Consider the following 10,646-nt stretch of genomic DNA (forward strand, 5'->3'; position numbering starts at 1 on the left):
CCGCCTGCCCGAGCCCCGGCCGGGCCGGCCAGTACCGCCCCCGTCTGCTCAGGGAGAGCTTTGCCGCCTTCGCTGCGGGCCCGCCGGTCCCGAGCGCGGCCTGAGCGGCAGCGGGAGCCGGACTGCCGGCTCCCTACCGCTACACCGAGCCAGAAATGGCCCCGGTTGCACTTAACTCTGTATTAATTACCCTAAATGTGCGCCAGAGATGAGCTTGAGATCCGTGGGGTTTAGAGTTCGGCCTAGGATGCGCCAGTGAGAACCTGTAGTCAGATGAAGTATTTTTGTTCTGAATCTTCGTGACACGAACTCCAGCGTCCGCCATCTTCTGCAACCTGCAGCACAGCAGCAGGAGTGTCTTTTTGGCAAAACTGGGGTTTAATACCAACGCATTTTGCCCGTGTCTTCTGTGACCAGACGTCACGGGATTTTTTGCGACGAGCAGAGTATTGGTGGCTGGGTTGGTTCGGTCCAAATTTTCATAATTGCCACCAAGGGGGGAAAACCAGAAAAATGTACAGGGCAACAGCTTCTTGCTACCCTGGACTATGAAGAACACAGATAACTCCACCGTAATCGAGGCATAACTTTTCCCGTGTAATCCCTAAACTATGCAAGTCTCTGGTTTACTAGACATGATAGTCCACTGTCAACAGCATTGTTTAAGTAGAGAATGCTGCTGAATTACTGAATCAAACAGCAGAAATCAGCTCCTTGTTGATTTGTTTTACTGGTTTTAGTGCTGCTGCCTATGCCAAAAGTTTGCATGCAGCAGCCCACAGCTGCTTGGGGCAAACTCTAGCAGCTGTGGAGCTTTGAAGCTTTTCTATACCACGTTATATACATGCATGTACAGACACACATATGATACAAGTGTCTGACCCACATTCTGAAGCATGGAGCCAGCTCCATGAAATGGCCAAAGGTGCAGGACTTCCTTTAAGCCATGGGTGCCCATTTTAGAGCAAGCACACCATCTTCTGAATTGAGGTCCTTCGGGTTATTTCCAGATTGCCCAAAGAAGAGTAATCAAAAAAAAGGTGCAGAAAACAGCACTGTGCACGCACAGGCACAGTCCGTATTGTGAGATGCTTTACATAGTGATTGTGGCATTGAACAGGTGAAGAAGGAGCCCTTGCTACCTCAAATCGTTTAAGGATTTCCGCTGCTACTTCTAATCTGGCCATAGATGAAAGTGATGCTGAAATCATTCACGCATCCCAATGTAATTTTAGAACACACACATTTGCTTTTTGAAATAAGCAATGAGGAGGAGGAGTTGTAACGCTGGTCCATCAGTTAATTAAAAGCAGACAAAATGCAGAGCTGGCCAGCACTCCACATTAAGGACTCAATTTAAAGCCTGTCTGTTTGTATATATTCTATAGATATATCCTTCCATCATTCATGTAGGATACTGACATCTACTGAAATATTCCCTCCCCTCCTTTCCAGAGAAGGAGGAAGGGAGAAGGAAGTTCTGCAATTTAAGAGAATTAGAAGAGACAGTTGAAGGGGGGAGAAGGACTGTCTGCTGTAGAACAGATTATCTGGCAGGACCAAGCACAACGATGGAGGAAATAATGTGAAGCTGTTGAGCAAAGGAGGAGGGCACATGGCCCTAAGGCTTGGTGTAGTGGGGAACGAGCACATTTCTGGGAAAACAGTCTCAGGAGGAAAAAGAAATGCACATGGAGAAGCCCAGATGTGGAATGGGAAAATACAGGCACTGAATAAAAGCTGTGATCACGCAAACAAAGAGAACAGGATGTCACGAATGTGCCCGTGCTCACTTCTCTCCCTATGATGCACGAGGAATGTCAACAGGTTAGTCTGTTTCCTTTGACAATCCCAGAGGACAAACATAATTTTGAAGTGTTTAGAGATCTTTGCAACTTTACATGCCTCGTGTGAAAAGCTGGGGTTCTAAGACATGCTTGCAATAGCAGGTTTTCATAGAATATAAATGAGGGCTAAACCACCATTGAGCTTTCAGTTTGTATTTATTCCACATTGTCAGGAGAGCAGAGGTTATGGGATGTAATGAAATGCTATCAAAGGGATTGGGCTGGAGGTGCAGGAAGGAGATTTTAGGATATTAGTTTAAACAGGAATGGCTCCAATATAGTCAAGCTATGTCCCAGATGTTAACTCATTCAGGGGTTTTGCACTGACTGAGCTAGAGACCAAAAGGCAGGTCTGCATTTAAGAAATAACACATCTCTGTTTTAAGAACAGATGTTGATTGGGATAGGGAATATTTGCTGTTCTGGACTATTCAGATAAATTTAGCCGGTAGACGCAATGCAAAGAATAGTCACACATCTCCTATTATGTCTAAGAAAAGGTGGAACTACATCCCTTAAAACACATGGAAGGTTGAACCTCCCTGCCCTGCATTGTAATGGCCCTTTTCGTCCAGTGCCAAGAGAGGTTCCCAGGCTGCTTGGGAGAGCTGTCCCCCTACAAGTGTCATCCCTCCAACTCTGCATGTGGTAGGTACAAGCTCCTATAACAGAGTTTTAGCTTGGCGTGGGCCAGATTCACCTCCCACCTCCGGTATAACTCCAGTCTAATTAAGCCAAGAACTTATTCAGCCTGCTATCATTTTTTTCCATAACCATCTTTTCACAGAGGACATGCCTCTGCCAACTCTCAGGCTGTGATTAGGGAAGAGTCTGGATAGAAATGTTGACAATATGCTTGCAGAGTACTAAATACCATTGAATATGGTCTGTAAATATTTACACTTGGAGGAAGAGATTTGCTCTTTGCATAGTTTGCATGCTGGCATCTGCTAGGCTGAATAAATTACTAATAAAAATCACATTGTGAAAAAACAGTCCATGCTGATTCTTTGGAGCTATTTTATTAAAGACAATGGTGTGATAAGCAAATACATTCCTTAGGAACTACATTCTCTCCAAAATTTCAGTGCTGGAGTAGGCACTATTGGTCTGTGGAACTGAGGCAGCACACACTGCAGGAGTGCAGGTTTCCCTAGCGAGGAGCCCTAGGCTGAAATGAAGGACATTTTAGTTGGGGAAGGAGAGCCCTTCTCCAGCAGGACTAGTACCTGCAGCCAGCTCTACAGTGGCTGGCTTTGGCATGACAGTCTTGAAGGGATTTGGCCATGGTTCCTTTCTGGTCTTGCATCTTTCCCAGCCCAGAATTCAGTCCCACTAAATCGTGAGTCTGACCAGCTCTTGTAATTTTGAGTCTTTTCTGAGCATTCTAGCTTCCTCAATCAAGATACTGCATGAGAATCATTTTAAAATGGCTTTGGTATATGTGAGGAAATGTCTGGAGATGTGAAACAAAAGTGCTCCCAAACATGGAAATGTGGATAAGCATATCTCAATTTCAGTGAGCTGAACTCCTCATGTTTGAGCACAGCAGTTCCCATCCACTGACAGCTGTCACTTAAAAGTCAAATTTCATAATTATAATTCCAAATGCTCTTTATAAACTTATTTTAAAGCCAAGATTCTCACGTAATACAATTGTAGCAATGTGCACCAAATTAAAGAATTGGTCATAGGGAGAGACCGTCAAATTGACTGCATTTTGAATTATTATAAAGAATTAAATACATGCAAACAGCTAAAAATTATCTTCTCTGTGCATCTGCAGGACCCGTCATGATGCTCCAGTTATGTTCAGACTCCTAGAGCTGTCCCACTGGCATCATGTTACTGCAGCTTCATCATGAAAAATGGATATCATGCTCTGCCAGAAATCCTGCCTCTCTGAAGCCATGGGAATCTCTGAAGCACAAGTTAAAACATACATTAACTCCTCACAGCTAAGAAGCAGCATGAAAGACATTTCTAGCAGTGTATTATCAGACATATATTGTACCTGACATCATGGCACAATGTGTTGCAACATCCTGTACTTCACTATCTTTCTCGTTGCTGGCTAGCATTGCTTCCTGGTGCAGCTCCTTGCTAGGCTCATCATCCTTGATGGAGCCGAAGAGAAAGTACAGCTGAGAGCGGAGGGAACCTGGGACTGAAGAGAGCCACAGACTGTGCAAGAAGTAGGGCAGAAAGGGGGTGCCAGCAAACTGTTAAAATTTCCTTTAGGCCATGGCACAAGGGAGAAAGCAGCTCTTGAGAAGTTTCTAACCACAGTCCCACCATGTTACCCTGCTACCACACTGCAACCTGGAAAATCTCTTAGCCAAGTACAGATGCATGGTTCATCCATGGCAGATGTTGCGCCATGTGAAGACTGGGTGAGAGTGCTGTCATAGCTCATCTCTGGGCTGCAGTTGGCAGCTACACTCCACTGATGTGGCCTGGTATACACTCCAGTAGGCAATGGTGCCATCATATACCCTAGGGATATATAATAAAACCAGAACTGGAGCTTACAATATAAATTCATTCCAATTCCCAAGGGCCCAAATTCACACTTCTTGGCTGTTCTAGCATTTGGATTTCTCATGATGCAGTGACTCCAACATCACCACAAAGGGGTAGCATATGGTTGTTTTCTACTTCGGGTTTGTAGTGTGCTTGCTGAACAGGCATGGAACATGTCTGATGGGTACTGTACAGCCACACACAAGAGCCGGTCCTCACTCCTAAAATGCCATCCTGAAGAATAGCAGACAGGCTTTGTTCTCACTAATGGGGGTGGAAAAGGAGAAGGGACAAGTTTCCAGTGCGTTAACTGATGAATTTTTCCTAAGGGAAAGCGAAACATGCTTTGACTGGTCAATACAACCTGCCTTGTCCACACAAAGATATTAAGCACGCCTCTCCTTCTGGCATAGGTGTGGCCATACAGGGAAGTAGAAGGGTTGGGAGAGAGACAGATCAGAAGTGCCCTGCCAGGGATATAGCTAAATTTGCGTGAGAGCTACTGTTGACCTGGTTTCTGCTCTGCTGTGTTTAGCTCATCCATAAGGATATCTGACTCACACCAGAATGCTTTCCACTGGCTGCTTCCCTTTTTGAAGGACAGCCCAAGCTGATGCAAAGGATGCATTTGGGAACAAGAGACAATCCCTCCAGAAAGTAAAGCTGGAAAAGCAACATAAGCAAGAATCCAAACAGTGAAAAAAAGTGGGTTGCAGAGTGGGGTGGCAGAGAACAGGGAACCGCCATTCAGAAAAGAAAAAAAAAGTAGTGAGAGTAGTCGCCCAATCCCATCTTTCCCTAGAGCTATGCCAGGAGGATTTTCAACTTGAGGGATTAAGTGCTTAAAAAAAATAACCTGGAACTTGAGCCTGTATCCTTTATGCTGAAAGCAGGGTTTGTCCTGCTTGAAGAGACCAGCCACAATAAGGAATCAAGCAACTTTCCCAATCAAATAAGCGGCAGACTTTGCACCACACCTGATTTTGAGTGCAACGTATTCAAGTCAAATACAGGGCGTCCTGCTTCAATCCTTCTCCCTCCCTCCCTCCTCACACCACAAACCAGGACCTTGATCCTATGCCAAGAACACCTGAAGATTACGTGCAGCTGAAGCCAGAGCTGACTGAATGCTCTGTGAATGTTGCTGTTGATTTTTTACTTTTTCTAGCTTGTGTGTGTGCAAGTAATGGATTTGCTAATGAATTTTGTGTTGTTTTCTCTCTACTTGCTGCCTTAACAGTAGCATCCATTGAACCATCAGCCTTCTTGCCTTAGACGGGCACAGAAGGAAGAGGCTATAGCTATTTGCATGACTCAAAGAAACAAAGATCATTACAGCAATGCCTGGCAGTGTTGCTGTCAGTCTCATGTCTGGTGGCATTTCTGCAAGATATCATTCTGCCCACCACCTTTCCACTCCAGGGTTTATAGCTTCGATATTAAAATGTGAGGTGAACAGAAGCCTAAACAAATGAACTCAGCATGGAGCACATGTGGTTTGGTTTGCTGTGCTTCAAAATAAAGCTAGTTATTAAAAAAAAAAAAAGCCTTTTGACTGGATTCAGACAAGCTCTGAGGCATCCCTCCATAGAAAGAGGCACTGTATTATTAACAAGCCATCACAGTCTGTACTTGTAGATTTTTTTGAAAAAAGAAAAATGAACCCAAACAAATCACACAGCAGTCTAAACAGTGGAAGCACTGATGGAATAACACGGTAGCTGCTCTAATGACACAGCACGCCCACGAACACTTACATCTTTTTGAACAGGGGTCCATGCAGTGTCCGCATAAGCTGGAGGACAGCAATGCATCATGCCAGTCTCCTCCTGAGTTCAGGTACAGCCAGGGCAAGAGAGGGCAGTTAACCAGTAACATACTTTCTGGTGCTTAGTTTCCTAAATAACAATCTGTTTAACATTAACTGAGCTGATTAAGGATTTTTCCCCTTCCATGTGGGAGGCATATCACAGCAAAGGGATTCAGAAATTTCCCTGGGGCTGGCAGGGGAAAGGGCAGCAGGAGGCAGCAGTTACGGCGGGGGACACTCTGGGTGCCATATGACAGTTTCCTCTCCAGCCTGCCCAGGACACTGTGGGTTTCCCAGGCTCCACCCAGGAAACCCCAGGACTACCAAAAGCCTCAAAGAAGGAGTGGGGTGGTGGAAGAAGATTGCCTGAACACTAGTGGGGGGGTTGGACTGGCTGGAAAGCAGGCTAGACAAGGAGGTACATGCACAAGTCCAGGGGTGCCTTAGGGACTGACTCCCCTTTCCAGACCCTGCAAGGAAGCAGAGAAGGGTTAAAGTTTCTTTTCCTCACTGTTTTTTCTGCTTGATTAACCTATTGCTATCCTGTTAGCCAAAATGAATGTCTTTGATATAAGCCCACCCTCATGCCACTTTGGCGACAGAGCTGAAGTCACTCTGTAAAGCCCCAAGACCAGCACTCAGCCGGATCCCTTAAGGCTTTCTTAGACCTTCTCTTCTGGACTTGACCCCATCCTAGAAGCAAAGAAACCATGTTCCATTCATGCACGTGCCACCCTGCACTCCACAAGCCATGCTCAGCAGCTGGCTAAGGAGTGTTCGTTTGCCTTCACACCAGCATCTGCTGGCAGGGAACGTGCCCCACTACTGGGCAGTAAAGCTGCAGCACTCCGTGTGCTCCAGGCTGCTCCCAAACACACACGCACACACACGCACACACACACACAGGCAGGAAGGTGTGCGCTGGATGCAGGTAGAAATGAGGAGCACGGCGGGGTGGAGAGGGACTCCGCACCACGACCACCTCCTCCCGCTGCACCAGCTCTCCTGCACATCTCAGCAAAGCAGCTGCTAATAAACATGAGGCGGTCCGAGGGGACAGCATAATGTGGGAGCATGCTGGCAGGGGAGACTTGCTCATTGCCCCACAGACTTGCACATTTCTGAGACAAGCTGGGATGTTTTTTAAGTGTCCCACCCCCACTCTGCAACACGGTTACAAAGCGATCTGAGTTTCATACTGCAGCCTGGGCTGTTTGCGAGGTTCCTCAGCCTGCTGGTGTCATGGCAAATGGATCTCCTTTGATATCTATACCCTCCCAAAGACCTCTTCACACAAACAGTGCAGAACAGACCATCACCAGCTGCTGGTTGTATCCGTTACCTTTTCTTCGGCCCTGGTACGTCCTTCTGCGCCTTTGCTCCATGGTGATGCCTTCAGAACTAGCAAAGTGCTTTTCAATGGACTTCAAAGTGCTCTTCAAAGTACTTGATCTTACAGCTGCACTACAATCTCTGGTCATAGCAGTGTCTATTCTGCCTCTTTCAGAGTGGCAGAAGGTGTGCACTGCCCCTATCCTTACAACTAGGTCATTTAACTCTGAAACCTAATGATAATGACTTTAAAATGTCAGTTGTTTAGAAGTGGCACCCAGCTGCTCAAACCTGGAAAGACACTACTCTTCTCTTACCCTGTAACCGCACACCTACATAGTGGTAAGAAAAATAGAAGTGTCTCCAAAACACATACACACAAAAATACATCCATGTCCCTAAATCATCAGTGGACAGATATTTGCTTTCTTTGGCTTCACATGCTTTATTTTCATTAAGATGAGAGACTGAGTATGAATGCAGAAGCACTGCCTAACACAACAGCAAACTGCAAGTATGCAAATGTCCATATTAATGGGGCAAAATATCTATTGCCCTTTATATACAGCGCAAGTATTGCTTTCTGAATGGTACTAAAATGTATGTTCTTATACTGGAAAACACTCCTACATACACATTCACTGTACCAGAGATCACCATCTGTCAGTGTCCATGCTCAGGACTTCAGAGGATCACCTTCAAAACAGAAAACAAGCGCTTGGCAAACATTGACTCATGCCGACCCTTGGAGCTCTGCTTGTCCACAGGGCAAATAATAGCCTCTAGCTTGTGTATATGCAGAAACCAGGTCATCAGAGGTCTCTCCCTGGTCATCTTTTTTTCATGTGGCCCTCCTGCCTCTGAGGTCTTTCTGTTTATAGCCAAGTTTAAAGTACACTTGCAATGGCTGGTGGTGTTGGCTCCTTCGACTGCAAATGTAGAGCTAAGACCCTCCAGGCAGACCAGCCTGGGAGGGGAGGCGTGTTGTGGTAATGTAGATCAGTGGTCTCCAAACTTTTTTGATTGCATACCCCTATCAGTAAGAAAATTTTGAGCACACATCCCCAGTAGATGTATATTTATTTATTTATACATTATATACATGTAGTACTGAAGTTATAGTATTTTCTTCCTGCACCTCAATGGATCATCTTGCACACCCCATGGGGTGCATGCACTCTACTTTGGAGACCACTGATCTAGCCGACAGCTAAACCCTCCTGCTTGTTGCTCTGGGCTGATGACTCTTCTAATCTCTATTTCCTAAATCAGAAGTGTGGAAACTTCTTTGGTCCAGGCTTGCTCTTCTGCAATGCCAATTGGCTTGCTCAAAGGGCATTTGCTAGAGGAGAGAGGGAAGCCACTGAAGGGAGAAGTAAGAGTGTTCCATCATGGGAGGGGAAGGGAAACAAGAGTTTAAGCAGGAGCTGTTGAATGAGTCCCTAAGAAATATTCTTACACCAAAGTCCACCAGGTCTTATGGATACATTGTGGTACTCAGACTAAATCTTGTTTTTTTGTAAGAAGGAAGAGGATAGAGAGGGAAGAAAAGGATACAATTAATAATAATCGCACTGTGCTACTGTACTGTCTGACAGCTGTGCCAAAGGGCAGCACAATACTTCCAGTTGGCTCAACTCCTGCAAAAATCCTTACAGGCTACAGGGCAGTACCTACCACCATCACTCATATGGTGTGGGCTGAATTACTTGGCCATGGGCCCATTCAATCAAAGGACTTTTTAATACAACCATGTGGAAGGAAAAACACCAAGAAATAAAAGAGTTTCATCCCAAGGTAACAAGAGGTGGTGTGGAGGAGAGAAAAGCACAGGCTGCATCTTGGATAGGGACATGGTGAATGTGATAAAACACAAGCTGAACACAGGCTATGGAGCCTTGCAAAAGACATAGCAGAAACAGCTAATACAACTTTGGGGCGAGTTAACAGGAGGTCTCTGTTGGTATAGAGGAAAAACTCTATTTTATTGAGTACTAAGAATTAGCTTTGGGCTGGCAGAAGCCATATAGATTGATCACTCTTGAGGGAGGTAAGACACAAAACCAGCAATTCAAACAAAGTTTCTTTTCTTGCCTTTTACTCTCATGAATGTTCCTCGCTTGGAGGGGAAAAAAATACAACTGACTGGTCTTTCTATTTCCCTAGCTCCTTTCTTTGTGGATAATAACCCAGTTCAGCAGCTGTTAGGTCCTTCAGGCCAGTAGCCTTAGCCAGACATTTCATGCCAAGAGAGAAAGAGCAGCAGGTGAGGAGAGAGCAGGTGGCTTGGGAGCTCATATCAAAGATCTGTGTATCCTAAAGAGTTGTATGTAGGGGGAGCACAGGAAAATGAACCTGGGAATTATTCAGGGCTGGCAACTGGCAATCAGAGTTAGAGTCGTGAGTCATATCTGTATGTTAGGCACCTTTTCGGTGCTTTACAAGTATTCCATCAACAGTAAGAAATAAGAGGAATTGACATCCCTGATATTGCAAAAGCATAGAAAAAAATGCATAATCACATCAGGAAAGAAAACCCTTAAGCAAACAAATATACTTGCAGGCTTTTTTTGTCTATCAATGTGAAGCAATATGGCCATGTGCCACTTCTCATTTGGTCATCAGCGAGAACCCAACTAGAGGAAGTTTCATCACTCCTGTCCAGAGAAAATGTTCACAGCTGTTGGCATAGAAAACAATGCAAACAAACCACTGACACTGCATGAGGTCCCTAGTTCGCCTTAATCTGAGGCTGGCACCATGCTGTTTGAATTAATAAGGTATCGGGTGCAGTCCTTCTAAACCCTGAGTGGCTGCATAAGGTATTGAGCAACAACGTAACACACTGAAGAAGTCTGTCATTGCTGGCATATGAGCTGAATGAGTGAGATATATGGCCCTCCATTCATTAAAGACTAAAAGTGCAGCAACTGTTTTTTGCTGCATTGCTCAAGCCACATCAAACCTTCAGTAGACCAAGCAACTTTTAGACAATACTTCACATGGTTCCCCAAAATGCTAGATAAAACTTCCTAGATTTTTAGTAGATCACAAACCATTTTAAGTAGTTTTTACCTTACCTACAGTAACATATATTCTCTGGTTTAATAGACAAGGGAGCAGAAGGGGAAATG

This window comes from Haliaeetus leucocephalus, unplaced genomic scaffold (genome assembly GCF_000737465.1).
Source record: "Haliaeetus leucocephalus isolate CR32 unplaced genomic scaffold, Haliaeetus_leucocephalus-4.0 Scaffold161, whole genome shotgun sequence".
In the NCBI taxonomy this organism is placed as follows: domain Eukaryota; kingdom Metazoa; phylum Chordata; class Aves; order Accipitriformes; family Accipitridae; genus Haliaeetus; species Haliaeetus leucocephalus.